Here is a 22,613-nt window from a genome sequence, read left to right on the forward strand (position 1 = left end):
ACATTCTGTCCATCATTGTTGTGTTTGCAGTTACCGCTCTAAGTGTACTGGGGATGCTCAGACGTGAGTCCCAGGCACTCCACACCACTGGAATCAAGCTAGCCGGGCTGAAGAGAGGTGTTACCTCGAAACCGGGCCGGTCCTCGGATGCTTGTTTCCGTTCTGGGAAGGACATGGCTTTTGTAGTTCGGACTGGACTGTTCCCATGGGGCACAGGGTCAGCGCTGATTTGCATATCGCCATTGTCTAACCCAGGGTGGTGTGGAGTGGAAAAACGATGGATTTGGGCCCAGATCTTTGGACTGGGGTGAATGTGTGACATTGATCCACATTCTGTCCATCATTGTTGTGTTTGCAGTTACCGCTCTAAGTGTACTGGGGATGCTCAGACGTGAGTCCCAGGCACTCCACACCACTGGAATCAAGCTAGCCGGGCTGAAGAGAGGTGTTACCTCGAAACCGGGCCGGTCCTCGGATGCTTGTTTCCGTTCTGGGAAGGACATGGCTTTTGTAGTTCGGACTGGACTGTTCCCATGGGGCACAGGGTCAGCGCTGATTTGCATATCGCCTTTGTCTAACCCAGGGTGGTGTGGAGTGGAAAAACTATGGATTTGGGCCCAGATCTTTGGACTGGGGTGAATGTGTGACATTGATCCACATTCTGTCCATCATTGTTGTGTTTGCAGTTACCGCTCTAAGTGTACTGGGGATGCTCAGACGTGAGTCCCAGGCACTCCACACCACTGGAATCAAGCTAGCCGGGCTGAAGAGAGGTGTTACCTCGAAACCGGGCCGGTCCTCGGATGCTTGTTTCCGTTCTGGGAAGGACATGGCTTTTGTAGTTCGGACTGGACTGTTCCCATGGGGCACAGGGTCAGCGCTGATTTGCATATCGCCATTGTCTAACCCAGGGTGGTGTGGAGTGGAAAAACGATGGATTTGGGCCTAGATCTTTGGACTGGGGTGAATGTGTGACATTGATCCACATTCTGTCCATCATTGTTGTGTTTGCAGTTACCGCTCTAAGTGTACTGGGGATGCTCAGACGTGAGTCCCAGGCACTCCACACCACTGGAATCAAGCTAGCCGGGCTGAAGAGAGGTGTTACCTCGAAACCGGGCCGGTCCTCGGATGCTTGTTTCCGTTCTGGGAAGGACATGGCTTTTGTAGTTCGGACTGGACTGTTCCCATGGGGCACAGGGTCGGCGCTGATTTGCATATCGCCTTTGTCTAACCCAGGGTGGTGTGGAGTGGAAAAACGATGGATTTGGGCCCAGATCTTTGGACTGGGGTGAATGTGTGACATTGATCCACATTCTGTCCATCATTGTTGTGTTTGCAGTTACCGCTCTAAGTGTACTGGGGATGCTCAGACGTGAGTCCCAGGCACTCCACACCACTGGAATCAAGCTAGCCGGGCTGAAGAGAGGTGTTACCTCGAAACCGGGCCGGTCCTCGGATGCTTGTTTCCGTTCTGGGAAGGACATGGCTTTTGTAGTTCGGACTGGACTGTTCCCATGGGGCACAGGGTCAGCGCTGATTTGCATATCGCCATTGTCTAACCCAGGGTGGTGTGGAGTGGAAAAACGATGGATTTGGGCCCAGATCTTTGGACTGGGGTGAATGTGTGACATTGATCCACATTCTGTCCATCATTGTTGTGTTTGCAGTTACCGCTCTAAGTGTACTGGGGATGCTCAGACGTGAGTCCCAGGCACTCCACACCACTGGAATCAAGCTAGCCGGGCTGAAGAGAGGTGTTACCTCGAAACCGGGCCGGTCCTCGGATGCTTGTTTCCGTTCTGGGAAGGACATGACTTTTGTAGTTCGGACTGGACTGTTCCCATGGGGCACAGGGTCAGCGCTGATTTGCATATCGCCATTGTCTAACCCAGTGTGGTGTGGAGTGGAAAAACGATGGATTTGGGCCCAGATCTTTGGACTGGGGTGAATGTGTGACATTGATCCACATTCTGTCCATCATTGTTGTGTTTGCAGTTACCGCTCTAAGTGTACTGGGGATGCTCAGACGTGAGTCCCAGGCACTCCACACCACTGGAATCAAGCTAGCCGGGCTGAAGAGAGGTGTTACCTCGAAACCGGGCCGGTCCTCGGATGCTTGTTTCGGTTCTGGGAAGGACATGGCTTTTGTAGTTCGGACTGGACTGTTCCCATGGGGCACAGGGTCAGCGCTGATTTGCATATCGCCATTGTCTAACCCAGGGTGGTGTGGAGTGCAAAAACGATGGATTTGGGCCCAGATCTTTGGACTAGGGTGAATGTGTGACATTGATCCACATTCTGTCCATCATTGTTGTGTTTGCAGTTACCGCTCTAAGTGTACTGGGGATGCTCAGACGTGAGTCCCAGGCACTCCACACCACTGGAATCAAGCTAGCCGGGCTGAAGAGAGGTGTTACCTCGAAACCGGGCCGGTCCTCGGATGCTTGTTTCCGTTCTGGGAAGGACATGGCTTTTGCAGTTCGGACTGGACTGTTCCCATGGGGCACAGGGTCAGCGCTGATTTGCATATCGCCATTGTCTAACCCAGGGTGGTGTGGAGTGGAAAAACGATGGATTTGGGCCCAGATCTTTGGACTGGGGTGAATGTGTGACATTGATCCACATTCTGTCCATCATTGTTGTGTTTGCACATAATTATTTGCTACATAATTGCAATGCAGTCAATGCAACATACACTCCAAATACCACTCAGTGCCACATAATTACACACCACATAATTACACAGCACTCAATGCAAAGTACACTCCAAATACCACTCAGTGCCACATAATTACACGCCACATAATTACACAGCACTCAATGCAACATACACTCCAAATACCACTCAGTGCCACATAATTATATGCTACATATTTACACTGCGCACAATGCAACATACACTCTCAATACCACTCAGTGCCACATTACACGCCACATAATTACACTGCACTCAATGTAACATACACTCCAAATACCACTCAGTGCCGCATAATTAGACGGCACATATTTACTCTGCCCTCAACGCAACATACACTCCAAATACCACTCAGTACCACATAATTACATGCCACATAATTACACCGCAGTCAATGCATCATACACTCAAAATACCACTCAGTGCCACATTACACACCACATAATTACACTGCACTCAATGTAACATACAGTCCAAATACCACTCAGTGCCACATAATTCCACACCACATAATTACACTGCACTCAATGCAACATACACTCCAAATATCACTCAGTGCCACATAATTCCACGCCACATAATTACACTGCACTCAATGCAACATACACTCCAAATACCACTGGGTGCCACATAATTACATGCCACATAATTACACTGCACTCAATGCAACATACACTCCAAATACCACTCAGTGCCACATAATTACACGCCACATAATTACACTGCACTCAATGCAACATACACTCCAAATACCACTCAGTGCGACATAGTTATATGCAACACAATTACACTGCACTCAATGCAACATACACTCCAAATACCACTCAGTACCACATAATTACGCTCTACTGAATGCAACACACACTCCATACAATACCACTCAGTGCCACATTATTGTATGCTACATAATTACACTGGACTCAATGCAACATGCACTCCAAACAATACCACTCAGTGCCACATAATTACACTCCACTCAATTACACTCTACTGAATACAACATACACTCCTCATAATACCACTCAGTGCCACATAATTACACACCACATAATTACACTGCACTCTGCAACATACACTCCAAATATCACTCAGTGCCACATAATTCCACGCCACATAATTACACTGCACTCAATGCAACATACACTCCAAATACCACTGGGTGCCACATAATTGCATGCCACATAATTACATTGCACTCAATGCAACATACACTCCAAATACCACTCAGTGCCACATAATGACACACCACATAATTACACTGCACTCAATGCAATTTACACTCCAAATACTACTCAGTGCCACATAATTACATGCAACATTATTACACTGCACTCAATGCAACATACACTCCAAATACCACTCAGTGCCACATAATTACACTCTACTGAATGCAACACACACTCCACACAATACCACTCAGTGCCACATAATTATTTGCTAGCCGGGCTGAAGAGAGGTGTTACCTCGAACCGGGCCGGTCCTCGGATGCTTGTTTCCGTTCTGGGAAGGACATGGCTTTTGTAGTTCGGACTGGACTGTTCCCATGGGGCACAGGGTCAGCACTGATTTGCATATCGCCATTGTCTAACCCAGGGTGGTGTGGAGTGGAAAAACGATGGATTTGGGCCCAGATCTTTGGACTGGGGTGAATGTGTGACATTGATCCACATTCTGTCCATCATTGTTGTGTTTGCAGTTACCGCTCTAAGTGTACTGGGGATGCTCAGACGTGAGTCCCAGGCACTCCACACCACTGGAATCAAGCTAGCCGGGCTGAAGAGAGGTGTTACCTCGAAACCGGGCCGGTCCTCGGATGCTTGTTTCCGTTCTGGGAAGGACATGGCTTTTGTAGTTCGGACTGGACTGTTCCCATGGGGCACAGGGTCAGCGCTGATTTGCATATTGTCATTGTCTAACCCAGGGTGGTGTGGAGTGAAAAAATGATGGATTTGGGCCCAGATCTTTGGACTGGGGTGAATGTGTGACATTGATCCACATTCTGTCCATCATTGTTGTGTTTGCAGTTACCGCTCTAAGTGTACTGGGGATGCTCAGACGTGAGTCCCAGGCACTCCACACCACTGGAATCAAGCTAGCCGGGCTGAAGAGAGGTGTTACCTCGAAACCGGGCCGGTCCTCGGATGCTTGTTTCTGTTCTGGGAAGGACATGGCTTTTGTAGTTCGGACTGGACTGTTCCCATGGGGCACAGGGTCAGCGCTAATTTGCATATCACCATTGTCTAACCCAGGGTGGTGTGGAGTGGAAAAACGATGGATTTGGGCCCAGATCTTTGGACTGGGGTGAATGTGTGACATTGATCCACATTCTGTCCATCATTGTTGTGTTTGCAGTTACCGCTCTAAGTGTACTGGGGATGCTCAGACGTGAGTCCCAGGCACTCCACACCACTGGAATCAAGCTAGCCGGGCTGAAGAGAGGTGTTACCTCGAAACCGGGCCGGTCCTCGGATGCTTGTTTCCGTTCTGGGAAGGACATGGCTTTTGTAGTTCGGACTGGACTGTTCCCATGGGGCACAGGGTCAGCGCTGATTTGCATATCGCCATTGTCTAACCCAGGGTGGTGTGGAGTGGAAAAACGATGGATTTGGGCCCAGATCTTTGGACTGGGGTGAATGTGTGACATTGATCCACATTCTGTCCATCATTGTTGTGTTTGCAGTTACCGCTCTAAGTGTACTGGGGATGCTCAGACGTGAGTCCCAGGCACTCCACACCACTGGAATCAAGCTAGCCGGGCTGAAGAGAGGTGTTACCTCGAAACCGGGCCGGTCCTCGGATGCTTGTTTCCGTTCTGGGAAGGACATGGCTTTTGTAGTTCGGACTGGACTGTTCCCATGGGGCACAGGGTCAGCGCTGATTTGCATATCGCCATTGTCTAACCCAGGGTGGTGTGGAGTGGAAAAACGATGGATTTGGGCCTAGATCTTTGGACTGGGGTGAATGTGTGACATTGATCCACATTCTGTCCATCATTGTTGTGTTTGCAGTTACCGCTCTAAGTGTACTGGGGATGCTCAGACGTGAGTCCCAGGCACTCCACACCACTGGAATCAAGCTAGCCGGGCTGAAGAGAGGTGTTACCTCGAAACCGGGCCGGTCCTCGGATGCTTGTTTCCGTTCTGGGAAGGACATGGCTTTTGTAGTTCGGACTGGACTGTTCCCATGGGGCACAGGGTCAGCGCTGATTTGCATATCGCCTTTGTCTAACCCAGGGTGGTGTGGAGTGGAAAAACGATGGATTTGGGCCCAGATCTTTGGACTGGGGTGAATGTGTGACATTGATCCACATTCTGTCCATCATTGTTGTGTTTGCAGTTACCGCTCTAAGTGTACTGGGGATGCTCAGACGTGAGTCCCAGGCACTCCACACCACTGGAATCAAGCTAGCCGGGCTGAAGAGAGGTGTTACCTCGAAACCGGGCCGGTCCTCGGATGCTTGTTTCCGTTCTGGGAAGGACATGGCTTTTGTAGTTCGGACTGGACTGTTCCCATGGGGCACAGTGTCAGCGCTGATTTGCATATCGCCATTGTCTAACCCAGGGTGGTGTGGAGTGGAAAAACGATGGATTTGGGCCCAGATCTTTGGACTGGGGTGAAGGTGTGACATTGATCCACATTCTGTCCATCATTGTTGTGTTTGCAGTTACCGCTCTAAGTGTACTGGGGATGCTCAGACGTGAGTCCCAGGCACTCCACACCACTGGAATCAAGCTAGCCGGGCTGAAGAGAGGTGTTACCTCGAAACCGGGCCGGTCCTCGGATGCTTGTTTCCGTTCTGGGAAGGACATGGCTTTTGTAGTTCGGACTGGACTGTTCCCATGGGGCACAGGGTCAGCGCTGATTTGCATATCGCCATTGTCTAACCCAGTGTGGTGTGGAGTGGAAAAACGATGGATTTGGGCCCAGATCTTTGGACTGGGGTGAATGTGTGACATTGATCCACATTCTGTCCATCATTGTTGTGTTTGCAGTTACCGCTCTAAGTGTACTGGGGATGCTCAGACGTGAGTCCCAGGCACTCCACACCACTGGAATCAAGCTAGCCGGGCTGAAGAGAGGTGTTACCTCGAAACCGGTCCGGTCCTCGGATGCTTGTTTCGGTTCTGGGAAGGACATGGCTTTTGTAGTTCGGACTGGACTGTTCCCATGGGGCACAGGGTCAGCGCTGATTTGCATATCACCATTGTCTAACCCAGGGTGGTGTGGAGTGCAAAAACGATGGATTTGGGCCCAGATCTTTGGACTGGGGTGAATGTGTGACATTGATCCACATTCTGTCCATCATTGTTGTGTTTGCAGTTACCGCTCTAAGTGTACTGGGGATGCTCAGACGTGAGTCCCAGGCACTCCACACCACTGGAATCAAGCTAGCCGGGCTGAAGAGAGGTGTTACCTCGAAACCGGGCCGGTCCTCGGATGCTTGTTTCCGTTCTGGGAAGGACATGGCTTTTGCAGTTCGGACTGGACTGTTCCCATGGGGCACAGGGTCAGCGCTGATTTGCATATCGCCATTGTCTAACCCAGGGTGGTGTGGAGTGGAAAAACGATGGATTTGGGCCCAGATCTTTGGACTGGGGTGAATGTGTGACATTGATCCACATTCTGTCCATCATTGTTGTGTTTGCACATAATTATTTGCTACATAATTGCAATGCAGTCAATGCAACATACACTCCAAATACCACTCAGTGCCACATAATTACACACCACATAATTACACAGCACTCAATGCAAAGTACACTCCAAATACCACTCAGTGCCACATAATTACACGCCACATAATTACACAGCACTCAATGCAACATACACTCCAAATACCACTCAGTGCCACATAATTATATGCTACATATTTACACTGCGCACAATGCAACATATACTCTCAATACCACTCAGTGCCACATTACACGCCACATAATTACACTGCACTCAATGTAACATACACTCCAAATACCACTCAGTGCCGCATAATTAGACGGCACATATTTACTCTGCCCTCAACGCAACATACACTACAAATACCACTCAGTACCACATAATTACATGCCACATAATTACACTGCAGTCAATGCATCATACACTCAAAATACCACTCAGTGCCACATTACACACCACATAATTACACTGCACTCAATGTAACATACAGTCCAAATACCACTCAGTGCCACAAAATTCCACACCACATAATTACACTGCACTCAATGCAACATACACTCCAAATATCACTCAGTGCCACATAATTCCACGCCACATAATTACACTGCACTCAATGCAACATACACTCCAAATACCACTGGGTGCCACATAATTACATGCCACATAATTACACTGCACTCAATGCAACATACACTCCAAATACCACTCAGTGCCACATAATTACACGCCACATAATTACACTGCACTCAATGCAACATACACTCCAAATACCACTCAGTGCGACATAGTTATATGCAACACAATTACACTGCACTCAATGCAACATACACTCCAAATACCACTCAGTACCACATAATTACGCTCTACTGAATGCAACACACACTCCATACAATACCACTCAGTGCCACATTATTGTATGCTACATAATTACACTGGACTCAATGCAACATGCACTCCAAACAATACCACTCAGTGCCACATAATTACACTCCACTCAATTACACTCTACTGAATACAACATACACTCCTCATAATACCACTCAGTGCCACATAATTACACACAACATAATTACACTCTACTCAATGCAACATACACTCCAAATACCACTCAGTGCCACATAGTTACATGCCACATAATTGCACTGCACTCAATGCAACATACACTCCAATTAACACTCAGTGCCACATAACTACACGCCACATAATTATACTGCACTCAATGCAACATACACTCCAAATACCACTCAGTGCCACATAATTACATGCCACATAATTACACTCTACTGAATGCAACACACACTCCACACAATACCACTCAGTGCCACATAATTATATGCTACATAATTACACTGCACTCAATGCAACATACACTCCAAATAATACTACTCAGTGCCACATAATTACACACCACGCAATTACACTCTAATGAATACAACATACACTCCACACAATACCACTCAGTGCCACATAACTATATGCTACATAATTACACTGCGCTCAACGCAACATACACTCCAAATACCACTCAGTGCCACATAATTACACACCACATAATTACACTCTACTGAATGCAAAACACACTCGACACAATACCACTCAGTGCCACATAATTATATGCTACATAATTACAATGCAACATAAACTCCAAACAATACTACTCAGAGCCACATAATTACACGGCACATAATTTCACTCTACTGAATACAACATACACTCCTCATAATACCACTCAGTGCCACATAATTGTATGCTACATAATTACACTGTGCTCAATGCAACATACACTCCAAATACCACTCAGTGCCACATAATTACATGCCACATAATTACACTGCACTCAATGCAACATACACTCCAACTGCCACTCAGTGCCACATAATTATATGCTACACATTTACACTGCGCTCAACGCAACATACACTCCAAATACCACTCAGTGCCACATAATTACACACCACATAATTACTCTATCGATCTTTCTATCTATCTATCTATCTATCTATCTATCTATCTATCTATCTATCTATCTATCTATCGCCCTCACTTTATCTATCTATCTACCTATCGCCCTCCCTCTATCTACCTATCTATCGCCCTCTATCTGTCTATCTATCGCCCTCACTCTATCTGTCTATCTATCGCACTCACTCTATCGCTATCACTCTATCTATCTATCTATCTATCTATCTATCTATCTATCTATCTATCTATCTATCTATCTATCTATCTATCTATCTATCTATCTATCTATCTATCTATCTATCTATCTATCTATCTATCTATCGATCGCCCTCACTCTATCTACCTATGCAGGTATATTAAAAGTGGGGTTAATGTCACTGATGGGCAACCTATAATGTGGTTAACTCAGTGATCAATATTGATCACTGAGTCAACCACATTATAGGTTGCCCTACAGTGACATTAACCCCACTCAATATTGATCACTGAGTCAACCACATTATAGGTTGCCCTACAGTGACATTAACCCCACTTTTAATATACCTGCATAGGAGCTCAATAAAACAGTTAGGCCCACTAAGTATGGTATTTTTAATACTCACACACATCCACTCCACTTATTCTTTTTTGCACCACACATAGTCATTCACACTGAAGTGCTCCTGCGTAGTTCGTGAGTCGCAGCACGCCCCTTTTTGTAGAGAACTGGGAGGACCCCAATGATGAAGCATGTCACCGTGGGGAAACCCCGGTGAGTGAGGGGACACTAGAAAGAAATTTTTCTTTCTTGTAGGTACTATGATTCAGAGTAATCATATACCTGAGCTGAGCTAGGTCCTAGGGTCCCATGACTGGGATCCATTTTGTTTCACACTGACCAATAGAAGGACGACCTAGTCTCTTTTATCCTCCTTCTCCCCCTGTTTCTCATAGTCAAACTACATCTACCATGAGGTGATTACAATTTGTTTCCTGCTTTGCATGCTGGTTAAATTAGTGAGTCAGCTTTAACAAGCACATGCAGCCTCTTAACTTTTCCTCAGGCCTAATTCTTGACCCTGCCTTGTATTTCTCATTGAATTCTGAGACTTGTGGTTTTGAGTTTTCTTTATAACTAGAACTATCACAATGAAGGATTGGCTTCCAATATGACACATAACTTGAGGACACTTATGCACACTTTTCAAATGCAAAGTTATGGAGAAGAAGCAATAAAAAATCAATTGCGATTGGTAAGCCTATGGCTAATACTTCTGATACAAATATGTGAAAGTCGTTATCTGACAACTTGTTACCCAATTTTAAGAGTGAGTAACGTTCCGGTCTTCTTGCTTTATTTACTACTTGCAAATGCAGTCGTGACATTTTAACGGTAAACCTAAAAATCTCAGGATGCAAAGATAATTTAGTTAAAACAGCAGCAGCATCCACTCGAGGCGCCATATATCTTCTGTGACACTTTGTGCCAGATTTGGTTTATCAGTCACCGGTATTTTCAATCATGGGACTGTTAAACTCACACTTGTAATCCTAAACTGGAAACTACATAGTGAAGTAATAGCAGATCTAAAGCTTAACAAGGTTTGCCGTAAGCGCTTTACTGAAGGTCTCGCACATAAGAGGAGGGTATTTGGCACTTCGGAATAATTAAGGATTAATCATTTCTTCTATCTACGCACTGAAAATACTGTTGTATAGTTTTGCAATTGCTGAGCAAAGGGGAAAAATGGACTGCAATTCCAAGCTTCAGTGATTTAAAACATTTACTTAAAATGTGGCAAACTAAAGTAACTTATTAATTAGGAACTTTGCGTGTTTTGTGAACTTGCATTTAAATTAAATCGATTTTTATTGGCAGAACATATATCATGAAAGTACAGTGGATCGTTGCCTACAACCCACTGGGCCGGCTGTGTCATAGGAAAAAGAAAGAAAACTGGCCATATGAGTCAATAATGTACCAGGCAAGTAATTAACACAGCATGCCGCCTACAACCTGTATTGTGCCAGCCGCATTCGAAAAAGTGTGGCATGAGGCAAACTCAGCACTATAAGAGGGGAGCAACTGAAGGATACTATCCAACATACACTGATACCTAATAATGTGACAAGGACACACTAGGGCCCTCTTGGAGCGAGTAAGTCTGCTTTTAGAGTACTAAAAAGTGAAAAGAAAAAAGAAAAAAGCCCTCCAAAATGCACATTGAATAAAGTCCTGCACCCACCCCCACCCCCAACCCTCCTCTCTCCTGGTGAGCCAAAAGTACAAGCAGAAGATCGTATAAGATCCAAAGGGAAAATTGCCAGGTCCCTGGGTATTAAGTAAGGACTTCAGAGGTCACACCGCTAGCCTCCCTCCCCACACTCAGGAATCAGCTTCCGAAGCCTTAAATAGGCAGGGCATGATAGTTCTCGGAACTCCGCGGATAAGATGGAGATGAAGGGCGCCCAAACTTTGGGATATTCGTATTTGTCCCCAAGTGTAGCCATAGACAAGCGCTCCATACCCTGAAGGGACCATTGAAAGTGGTCTGGGATCCTGTCTGTCTTCCAGCCCACAGAAGGACCCGGTGCGCTGTGTTCAAGGCCAGGGCGATTTGCTTGCCCCTTACCGAACGCAGGGGGAAGGTTAGAGCTTTGGGAAGCCCTAAGATAGTGTAGGCGGGGAATCTCGGAATGGCAGTGTCAAAGGCCCTGTCAATTTGGTCGAGGATTTTCTCCTAGTACCTCCTAAGCTTTGGGCAATTCCACAGTAAGTGCAAGAGGGTGCCAGGGCTCCCACAGCTACGCCAGCAAAGGCCATCACACTGAGAGTTCTACTTAGTTAAACGGGCCAGGGTATAATACCAGTAGGATACAATTTTAAATGCGGTCTCTGTGTGGCCCATAGAGTGTGCGAAGTGATGTAACCTATAAAAAATATTCTCCCATTCTTTATCTGGAAGGGTGCACCCTATTTCCGCCTCTCACCGCTTCGCTCCTGCCGAGCGAGCCCCCTGAGCACCTTTCGTGAGGATGGTATAGAGTTCAGAGATGAGTTTGCGGTCATCCTTCTTCAGGAAGAGCCACTTCTCAAACGGGAGAAACGGTCTGCTCACCAGGGGGCGGACCAGAGGACCGGATGTCCAATGCAACAGTTGTGTGTAGAGAAAGAGGTCCGAATCTGCTAGGCCATAACCCTCTCGGAGCTCCTCAAAGGGAATGCTGCCCTGCTGATCGAATAGCTGCCAGAGGCGCTTACACCAGCCCTCTACTCACCGTGTGCCCACACCTTTGTCCATCCCTGGAGGGAAGTCGGGTTTTGAAAAAATTGGAGACATGGGGGAGCAGAGTTTTCCTCAGTCGGGGCGAGATCGGGCCCTAAATGAAATATTCAATCTCCGTTTGGATGCGCAAAAGCATCCCCGGTGGGGGCGATAAAGAAAGGGTTTGAAAAAGGTAGAGGGCCCGGGGCAAAACATTCATTTTTGCTGTGGCCAATCTCCCAAACCATGGCAAGGGTAGATGCCGCAAGAGGGCAAGGTCTTTCTGGATGCGCAGGAGTAGAGTAGTATAGTTCATTTCCGCTGTCCTAGCCAGACTCTTGTGGAGGACCAACCCTAAGTATGTAATGCCCCACGTCACCCAGTCAAAGTCAAATTGGGCTCGCAGTGTGTCCACGGTAGTGAGCTTTGCGGTAAGGTTCAGGACTTGTGATTTCCTCAAGTTCATTTTAAAGTCAGAGACCCGGCTGAAGGCCTGCATCTCTGTTACTCTGGCCTGGCATAAAAGTCAGGTGGTGAGCCACTGAGAATATGACATCATCAGTTTAGAGGCTGACTAGGTGGCAATCAGCCCCAAAGGGGACACCCTGCGCCTGTGGATCGTCCTGGAGCGGTTGAGCAAAGGGTTCCATATATAAGGCGAAGAGCAGTGGGGAGAGAGGACAGCCATGTCTGGTGCCCCAAAATCCCCTGAGAGTATGCCATTGACCCTGACTGCCGCCGCTGGGGCACTGTAAATGCTAGTCACCCACTTACGAAACTTAGGCCCCATACCGAAGCGTTCCAGTGTGGCAAACAAATACGGCCAGTGCACCCAGTCGAAGGCTTTCTCGGCTTCGACTGCCAGCAGCAGAGCTTCTTCCTTTGACCTGTGCATTTTGTCAATCAGGCGGCATAGTCATTTGGTGTTGTCCCTACACTGCCGACCCTGTATAAAGCCCAAATGGTCTGGGTCAAGCAAGCCGGGCATGAGAGGGTTGAGTCTATGGGTCAGAATGCTCGAGAATAACTTTGCATCTATGTTCAACAGGGAGATTGGGCGGTAAGAGCCGCAGAGCGCCGGGTCCTTTCCCGGTTTGGGGATGACAGAGATCTTCGCCTGGAGCATAGAGGACTTGAGGGTGCTAGTGTCAGCAAACAAATTGAATTATCGGGTGAGTAGTGAAGCTAATTTCACACAATAGGTTTTGTAAAAAAGGGCGCTGAAACCGTCTGGGCCTGGTGCTTACAGAGGCTTCGGGGGGGCGATGGCGGGAGTCAGGAGAGGAGCAATCTCTGAAGCCTCTCTTTTTCTAGCTGGCGCCAAACACAAGGGTTACCCTTGCATTTGTGAATGGCCTCAAGTTCCTTAACCCACACCCTCGAGGTCCTGTCTCTTAGTCCGCCTGTCTTTGTTATCGCAAGCCGCTTTGGCGATGAGAGACCCCCTCGAGACTAGTTTGAGCGCTTCAGAGATGGAGGTCAAAGGCATGTTGCCAAATAGTCAGTCAATGTGCGACGGAGGTCCTACACCACTTGCGGAGACCGCAGGAGGGAGTACCGGAGACAGCAGTGCGGTGGGGATGTTGGCTCAAGAGGGAGGTGCAAGGACAGAGTAATAGGAGCATGATCCAAGAGGGAGCGAGCCTCTATGGTGGAAGCCTGTGTACACGCCCACGCTGCTTGGGTAACAAGAAAGTGGTCTAGACGGGCATACGACTTATGGGCAGCAGAATAGAAGGAGTAATCTTGTTCGTCAGGGTGTAAGCAGTGCCAAGCATCTCTGCTGCCGCCGTCCACAAGGCAACCCCCAACATAACCCGATATGCCAGCGCCGCTTGATCTAGAGCAGGAGCTGTCCATCCCCGCATCCATAACTAGATTCAAATCGCCCCCACCACTACTAGGGAATCAGGTGTGCGAAGAACTTCAGCCAACGCATTTCTCTTGGTGCTCATTTGGGCCATATAGTGAGGCTATGGTAATATTGGAGGAGCCTATGCGAAGTCGCAGCACTAGGAGACACCCTTTAATCTCCGACACTGTACCTAGAACTGAACCATGAAAGCGCTTGGAAAGCAGGATGGCCACCCCACCTTTCTTATTCTTCCCTGAAGACCAAAACTACAAGGGAAACCCTCTGTGCTGCATGCGGTGCGTGTCACCATGAAGGAGATGAGTTTTTTGGAGTAGACACTCCTCCCCTTTCATATGCTCAAGCAGTGGGTGCACTGCCTTCCTTTTAGTGGGGTTGTTAAAACCTCTGACATTGAAGCTACCAAGTGGACAGCCATTAAATGGAGAAGAGCCATCCAGAGCCATAGATAATGCAGTGGAACCCGCTGCGGGGAACCAGACCCACGGGGGGGGGCGCATGCCCATGTGTAGGCACCCTGGATAGCAAGCTCACCAGAGAGAGGAACCACCCAACCCAGAAATAACAACAACAACAAAAAACTCCATAACAAGTAACGAACAACAAATAGAAATATACCAAGTCCAGCTCGAAAGCTGGGCGCAACACGAATTTCATTTCGGAAGCTGAGTGGTTATCAATGGGGACTGTGAAAGGAATCGGGAACATCTCCAAAAGGAAGCGAAGCAATCCCTCCGCTCCCGCCATACCCACAAGGACGCTATACCCCCAAAGGCGCGTTGCCTTCAATCATTAGTGTCCATGAACCCCGCTTCTGCGCCTGTCAAAGTTCGGAGTACAGTACAGTTCCTTAATGATGGTGGCCAGGTCAGGACGAAGGCAATCCAGGTTGCAGCTGCTTCGAGGCCCACGTCCTGGTGGCCTCTGTGTATCTCACTCCGAAGCATCTGGATGAGAAGACAGGTCATCGGGAGACAACTTCAACACCTTATAGGTTTCGGACACGGAAGAGATCTGGTGCAACTTCCCCTTGAGGCGGAAGATAAGGCGAAAGGGGTGGCCCCAGGCATAAGAAATATTCTGCGAGCGAAGATTATTAGTAATGGGTAGTAGTCTTGTCTCTTCTGGAGAGTGCTAGCCACCAGGTCCTGAAAGAGCTGACGGGGATGGTCCCTGAAGTGGAGAGGCTGGCTGGAGCGGGCCACCCTTAGGATCGCCTCATTCACCGTATAGTTGTGAACATGTATCAAGATGTCAGCAGGGGGACGGTTCGACTGACGAGGCGGACCAACTCTGTGGCATCGGGCTATCTTAACTGCAGACTCCGCTGAGGTGCCCAAGACAGTGCGGAAAAGGTCCTGCACATAGCCTATAAGATCTTCTCCTTCAGCCCCGGTTGGGACAGCTCGAATGCAAATGTTGTTCCTCCGTGACCTATTCTCTAGGTACTCAGCATGTGTTTGGAGGTCAACTGTTGTCCTCGCAGTCACAGGACTTCTTGCTGGAGCGCCGTGATCTCTTCATCCTTTGTGGTCACGGAATCCTCCAGGGCGCAACCCACTCTGCCACCGCATCCACATCCCTCAGGACCTCTCGGAGATCAGTTTTGATGGCCAAGATATTCTCCCTTTGTGAGGCAAACAAGGACTTCAAAAACTCCAGAGTGACTGCGTTGTCTGGGCCTTCCCCAGTGGGTGTCGCTTCAAAGCTCGAAGCGTGCCCTGCTGCTTTCAAGAGCGGTCCCTCACTGATCTGTCCTTTTTGTTTTTGGCTGCAGAAATCATGGAGTGAGCAGGCCAAACCAGCCAGGCGACGTGTAGGCCCACCAGAGAGGGGAGACGCTGGCGCTGGGTGGTCGGAGAAGCGGGAGAGCACACCAGCTCTCGGAAGGATGGTTGCTGTGCCTTCGTGTCGTGCAGGCCATATCTCAACCCCACCACAGAGAGGTTCTGCTCCGCAATTTCACTGCAGGTGGCAATGGAGACCAACCACCTCCGCACGACATCCAGGGGCGTCCCGTGCCTAGAGACGACAGAGAGTGAACGTCGTGGGCCACTGATGCCGCAGTTTAATCTGCCACCCTATCTCCCATTGGCACTGTGCGTGAACAATTTGAGCACTTATAAATGGAGGAGTGTGGCTCAATGGTTAGAGCGGCAGACCCTGATGCAGAGTTCTGGCTAGGGACCAGGGTTCGATTCCCACCTCGGCGGGGTCTCGGGCTCAATTTCCTCGGACCTGTTAATTCTCGCCTCGGTGCCTATTCTAATCACGGGCCCCACGCTGCAACTCTGGGCAATAGCTTGCTTAGCCTCCACACCGGCTCCAACAGCGCTAAGGATGCCTGGCTTCACCCTGGGGTGCCCAGGAGTGGACACTTCACAGGAAAAGCCAGGAGGGGTTCCACAGCGGTATGAGTATCAGCGCCAGGAAACCGCATAGGCGACACCGCAAGGTGACCGTCTGGTGACAGTGCGCTCTATAAGTACCATGACATTTACATTTACATTTAAATAATAATTATGGGCCAGATCCACATAACTAATCTGAGACAAAATCCTAAATTTACTAATTTTGATATTCACAGAATGCACTTACTACTTTTAGTATTCACAGAATGCACTCACTACTTTTGAATACCAAAAGTAGTAAGTTTAACCAAAAGTAGTAAGTTTAACCAAACGTAGTAAGTGCATTCTGTGAATACTAAAAATAGTGGGCCTCATTTATGAGGCCTTGCGTCAGTTTTGCGCTTCTGATGCGTCACTTTTTGTGACGCATCGGCAGCGTAAAACATGCCTTCTGTTGCGCACTATTTACAAAGTGACGCATCTAAGCAGATGCGTCACTTTGTAAACCCCTGCGCTACATTATACCTGTGTCAGGTATAATGTATGCAGGGGGGGCGTTCCTCCGCAAAAAGCCTTGTAGAAGTGACGCAGTGAAATCTATGAGATTTCACTGCGTCACTTCTAGGATGCTGTTGCGTCAAAATCATGCGCCTGCCTCACAGCAGGTGTAAGACTGATGCAGGCCCTTTCACATGGGGCTTGCCCCATGTGAAAGGACGCATTGCTGGAGTTGCGTCCCTTTTGTGACACACTCCAGCAATGCGTCACTTTTGCGCCATACATATACGTCAGAAATACTGACGTATCTGTAACTCCTTGCGACACGATGCTTCATACATTAAATATGACGCATCAGGAATGTCGTAAGGAGTGCGCACTGAGAAGTGACACATCGCTGCTTTCACGCAGAGATGCGTCATTTCTCATAAATGAGGCCCAGTAAGTAAGGATTTTGTTTCAGATTTGTTCTGTGAGTCCGGCCCTTAGTGTCAACAGTATTTGGGAGAACAAAACAGCAGCAACATTAGACAATCTATGGGGAAGGCACAAACAAGATGTTAGCCTACAGAAACTTCAACTGATGATACACCCTGGGAATCAACACATGGGAGAATCCAGGGAAAACCATTGGTAGGAAGAAACCTTGTAGAAACTACGGGCACAACGACATCCAAGGAAACTGTGAGAAAATGGGCTGTTGTTTGACTGGGATATGGGCCCTGGTTAATCAACAACCACAAACCCTTGTGAACCATAACAAGTTATTTTATTAACCTGTGCTTACCCCTGGGTAGCTTGGCATAAAAAGCAGTCAAGCTTATATGAGAGGCAATGGGTTAAAGTATGTTTGCACCACACAAACAGTAATAAAGTGAAAACACAAAAAAATCCAAAACCAATTTAGAAAGAGAGAGTAAATGTTCATACATTAGTTGACATCAAAACAGCAAGGATCCAATCCATAGAAATGGAGTTATTGATTTTTAAAGCTTTTATTGAAAATAGGCCGAAAAGCACAAGGATGTAACTTGGGATATCTGGTGCCACTGGACTGGATCACAGTCAGACTTTCAGGCCGACTGTGATGGACTGCAAGTGGGATACATTCATGAGGTTCAGCTGGTTAAAGCTTTACCTTCTCAAAGTCTGTACCAAGAATACCGTTCACATTGGAGAGGGCCCCAAGGAGCATGGTTAGCGATGCAGGAGGCTACCACCGAAGAGTCCAAGTGCTAGAGCGGGATATTGGAAGCCTTTTATGTCCATGAGACTGCGATCAGATGACCAGCAGATTAGACCTTGGATTCTCTCTGGTAACCCTGGGATCAAGGTGAAGTTGCAGGTCCAGTTGGGGCATGGCCAAGCTGGCGACTGAAATGGCCGCCTGGCTGTGAAGCTCCGTCCGGCTCTCCAGCCTCATGGCATGTATCTAAGGCCAGCACCAATTCAGGAAGCGAGAATGATGTGAGTGGCATCGGAGGGGTAGCTTTATCTGCCGGTGTTGGAGTGGTCCCGCTGTGTGCCCGAGAACGGCCGCTACATCGATGGAGGAGCCCTGCGGCGCAGCCCTTCTGCTGCAGGCTCAACCTCCAGTCAGAAATCCAGAGCCTGCGGCCGATTTCACTCTGACCGGCACCTTGTACACACGCTGCGGTGAGGGGGCCTGCGCCCCTCCCTGCATTGATTTCCCTATGGCCCCTTTGATCTGCCCCCGGCCGCCGGGATATTCATTGGCTGTGGGTGAGCTGTGGGGCTTTTCAGTGCGCACGGGACATGCAAGTGTAGGGGTGCGCGCTGCAGTGCCTCGCAACTTCTCCTGCTGATACACACCCAATTGGAAGCAAACAGTGAGAGTGTCCCTAAGAGCTTATTGAATGAGCTCCCCTGTGAACTCCTGCAGTGAGCAGCGCTAAATGGATGGTGCCAGTACTCTTGCCCTGAGGTGCCCCCTGCAACCTTCCCTGCAGATCACCACAGTTCTATTGTGAGCAGACCATGGTATGGGTGGACTCTCAGATCTGACGCTCCTGTGCAGTTTCTGTAGCGCCTGTGCCCCCCAGAGAGATGTGTTGGTGTCTGTCCTTGACCACCATAGCGACGACCAGGACGCAGGTGGCGGAGCTGAGGTGACTCCTCCCTTTTTATTTGCGCAGCTGTTGGAGTGGTGTTCTCCCCCCCACCCAAGGTCCAGGCCCACGGTGCACCCCCAGTTAGATCCACAGGCCTCCTGAATCACCCTCAAAGGGCCTAGAGTCTCAGTCTGGCACAACGCGCGTAAAGGCAAGTGCGCCCCCCATCCTGGCACTACTCATTGAGTCCTAGAGGTCCACAGCAACTTTGCTCTGCGCGTCATGGGCCGCAAAGATCTTAGGCAGCGAACTCTTTCTTTTGAAAAACTTACAGACACCACTCCTGCACAAGATTCCACAAAGTCTGTGCAGAGTCTGTGCAGAGCCTGGGCGGGGGGACGGATCCTCTGACCCGGCACACTCTCTGCTCCAAGAGATGAGAATAGGCTTCAAGGCATTGGACAGCCGATTTGACTGCCTTGATAAAACCATCTCCAGTTGCGGCGCCAAAGTTCAAGCTCATGACAGAAGACTGGATGTGGATGAGGCACGCATTTAACCTCAACCTGGTGGAAGTGATGACTGCCACCCTCAAGAATCACCAGACTTTCCCAGTTAACTCCCAACTAAGAAAGATTAGGGCATGTTCTACTTCCTTGCTCTAGGGTAGCCAACCTACCCTAAGGTAAGCTTGGCTACCCCTGTAAAAGTCCCAACAGTGGGTGGTTTCTTGGGACAGACATAGTCCCCCTGCTTGTGTCCTAGCTGAGAACAATCAAAGCAGTGAGTTGGGAATGGGGCGCCCTGGGCCACCGCCCTCCAGAACCAGCCTTCCTTATCAGAAGAGGCTTGGGAACGCTTTCCTTCCCAATTAGAATGAGACATACCCTCCCCCTCACTCTGCTAGGTGGAACCAACATCACCCCTCTAGGGGGGTCACTCCCAGGTGCCTTTTTGGTCTGGTGCTGACCCAGAGGTCCGACTCCTCGGCAACTTTCCTGAGAAGAGCAAGCTTTTTATCTACCATGTGGTTTGTGCAGCTCTGTAAAACCAATATTGAATGTGTTGTCATTCAAAATTAGGTTTTACAGCCCAGTAAAATCATTCACTTTGCTACCCCTCCTGAACCCTTCAGTGCTTTGCTGGCATAATCTAGGAAATCCACCCCGGGCTGGATTGGGAGCTTGTGTCTGTCCCTGAACCTCTGACGATACTTCTCAGGGGTCAGCCCAAACTTTGGAACACATATTGCCTTCTTGGGGGCATTCCTAGTCTGATCTTCTGTCTCTAGGGCGAGATGTGTATCCCTCACCATCGTGGGCATGTGTTTTCACAGGCTTCAACCCCACTGCACCCCATCCGAGTATTCCTCTGGAACGTTGTGTACTCTGAGTGCAACTTCATTATCAGAAAACCACTTGTCTGTATCACTTCCCACCACATAGTTAGTATAGATAGGCATCAGCTCTTGGGGTATGTGGACTCTCACCTCTCCAGCAGACTCTGTTAGTATGCTGCCACCAACACTGGTGGGCCTTCTAGACTACCTTGCCTTTAGCTCCCGCTTCATCAAGCTCTTCTCATGTTCCAACAGTAGTTTTTCTTTCAGATAAGGCCCTCTCCCCCTCAGCCTTCTTCTTTCCCAAGGCACTCTCAACCTCGAGCCTTCTCCTTTTCTAGTTTTAGCTTGGTCAGCTCCAGGTTGAGCTTGACCTTCCTCTCCTCCCTCTTGTCCTCCAACGTCTCTGGTGACAGGCCACTCGAAGACACACTGCTACCTGTCCCATCCTAGGCATCCTGGTTCATCTCTGGGGGCAGTGGCGCTCTTCCTACAGCTAGGGGTACCCCTCTGGGTCCTGATCATCATCCTCAGTCAAATCCAGGTCCCCCTCAGGATCATCCTCAACTGTTGTTGCCTGCAGCCTCTTGACTTCCTCATAGGCCAGGAGAGCAATCTGTAGACCCACCTTCTAAGCTTTCCTGCCCAAATTCAACCCCTTTTCCTGGCACAGCTTTGCAGCTCAGGAATAGAGAGGTTGTCAACATTAATCAGCTCTATCTCCGTAGTCGAAGAGGAGGGTACGGTTACTGAAATTTAACAAAGCAAAAAACTGCCAAAGGAGACTAAAGAGAATTTAAAAAGGGTTGAGTTTGTATCCAATTATTTACCTGGGATTTTGTGCTACACAAATCACTGTATGGTACTGCACAAACCTACTCCTGATCCACACCACTGACCACCAATGTGAGAAATGTGGTTGTTGGTTGACTGGGGTGTAGGCTGTGGTCAATCAACAGCTACAATACCTTTCAGGGTGAACCATAAAAAGTCACTAAATTAACCTGTGCTTAATCCTGGGTATCATGGCACAAAAAGGGATGTATGACGTTACAACGCATACTTTTACCACGCATACCTTTACAACGCGGTTTTTACCACGCATACCATTACAACGCATAGCGCTTAGAGGTGCTGGATAGTGGTAAGTATAATTTTCTATTCCAACTCCAGTCCCCGTGGACACTAGGGAAGGTGTTGGATAGAAAATTAAACTTATTCCCTATCCTAGAGCGCCCCCCAGCGCAATGGGTTGTAATGGTATGCGTGGTAATACCTGCGTTGTAATGGTAGTGCGTTGTAAAAATTTTGTTGTAAACGTTACATACCCACAAAAAGCAGTCAGGTTAAACTTAGAGGCAATGTGTAAAGTATTTATGCAGTATCATACAACAATGTTTCAATGGGAGTCAATGAGGGAATACAATTTAGAAAGTAAATTAATTACACAAAACACATATTCCTAATTTTCTGTTTCAACGTAGCTATATAATAAAGAAAGAAGCATAGATTTATACTTTTCAATGGGTTATGAAGCTGTATCAATCATGGTGTTTTAGTTGTGTACTAGGTGAACACACTGTGTTCATGGAAAAATGTAAGTGAAGCACGTGGATATGTGAACCAGCGTTTTTTGAAGGAATATTTTGAAAAGAATATTATGCACGAACATTTAATTTATAATACAAGCAGTGGAAAATCATGGCAAAATGTATCAGGCGCTCATTCAGGACATGCTGCAAGTAAAAAGCCCTACTCCGTGAGCTCTGATTCATTCCAGGTCATTTGGAGACCCAAGTTAATTGTTTGGATTATAATATCTGCCACATATGGATGTGCTTCTCCTTTAAGCCATATTCACCAATGTCCTTTTAAACAACTACATCCTTGTTTCAATATCG

The 22,613-nt window shown here is 48.1% G+C and overlaps 1 protein-coding gene across 1 annotated transcript in view; it reads right to left on the reverse strand.

The window, feature by feature from the left end:
• LOC144762274 (ATP-binding cassette sub-family C member 10-like) overlaps positions 1-22,613 on the reverse strand; it is a 1,353,417-nt gene that overhangs the window by 178,709 nt on the left and 1,152,095 nt on the right. The gene's annotated exons all lie outside the window — the stretch shown is intronic.

Source organism: Lissotriton helveticus, chromosome 6 (assembly GCF_964261635.1).
Source record: "Lissotriton helveticus chromosome 6, aLisHel1.1, whole genome shotgun sequence".
NCBI classification, from domain to species: Eukaryota; Metazoa; Chordata; class Amphibia; order Caudata; family Salamandridae; genus Lissotriton; species Lissotriton helveticus.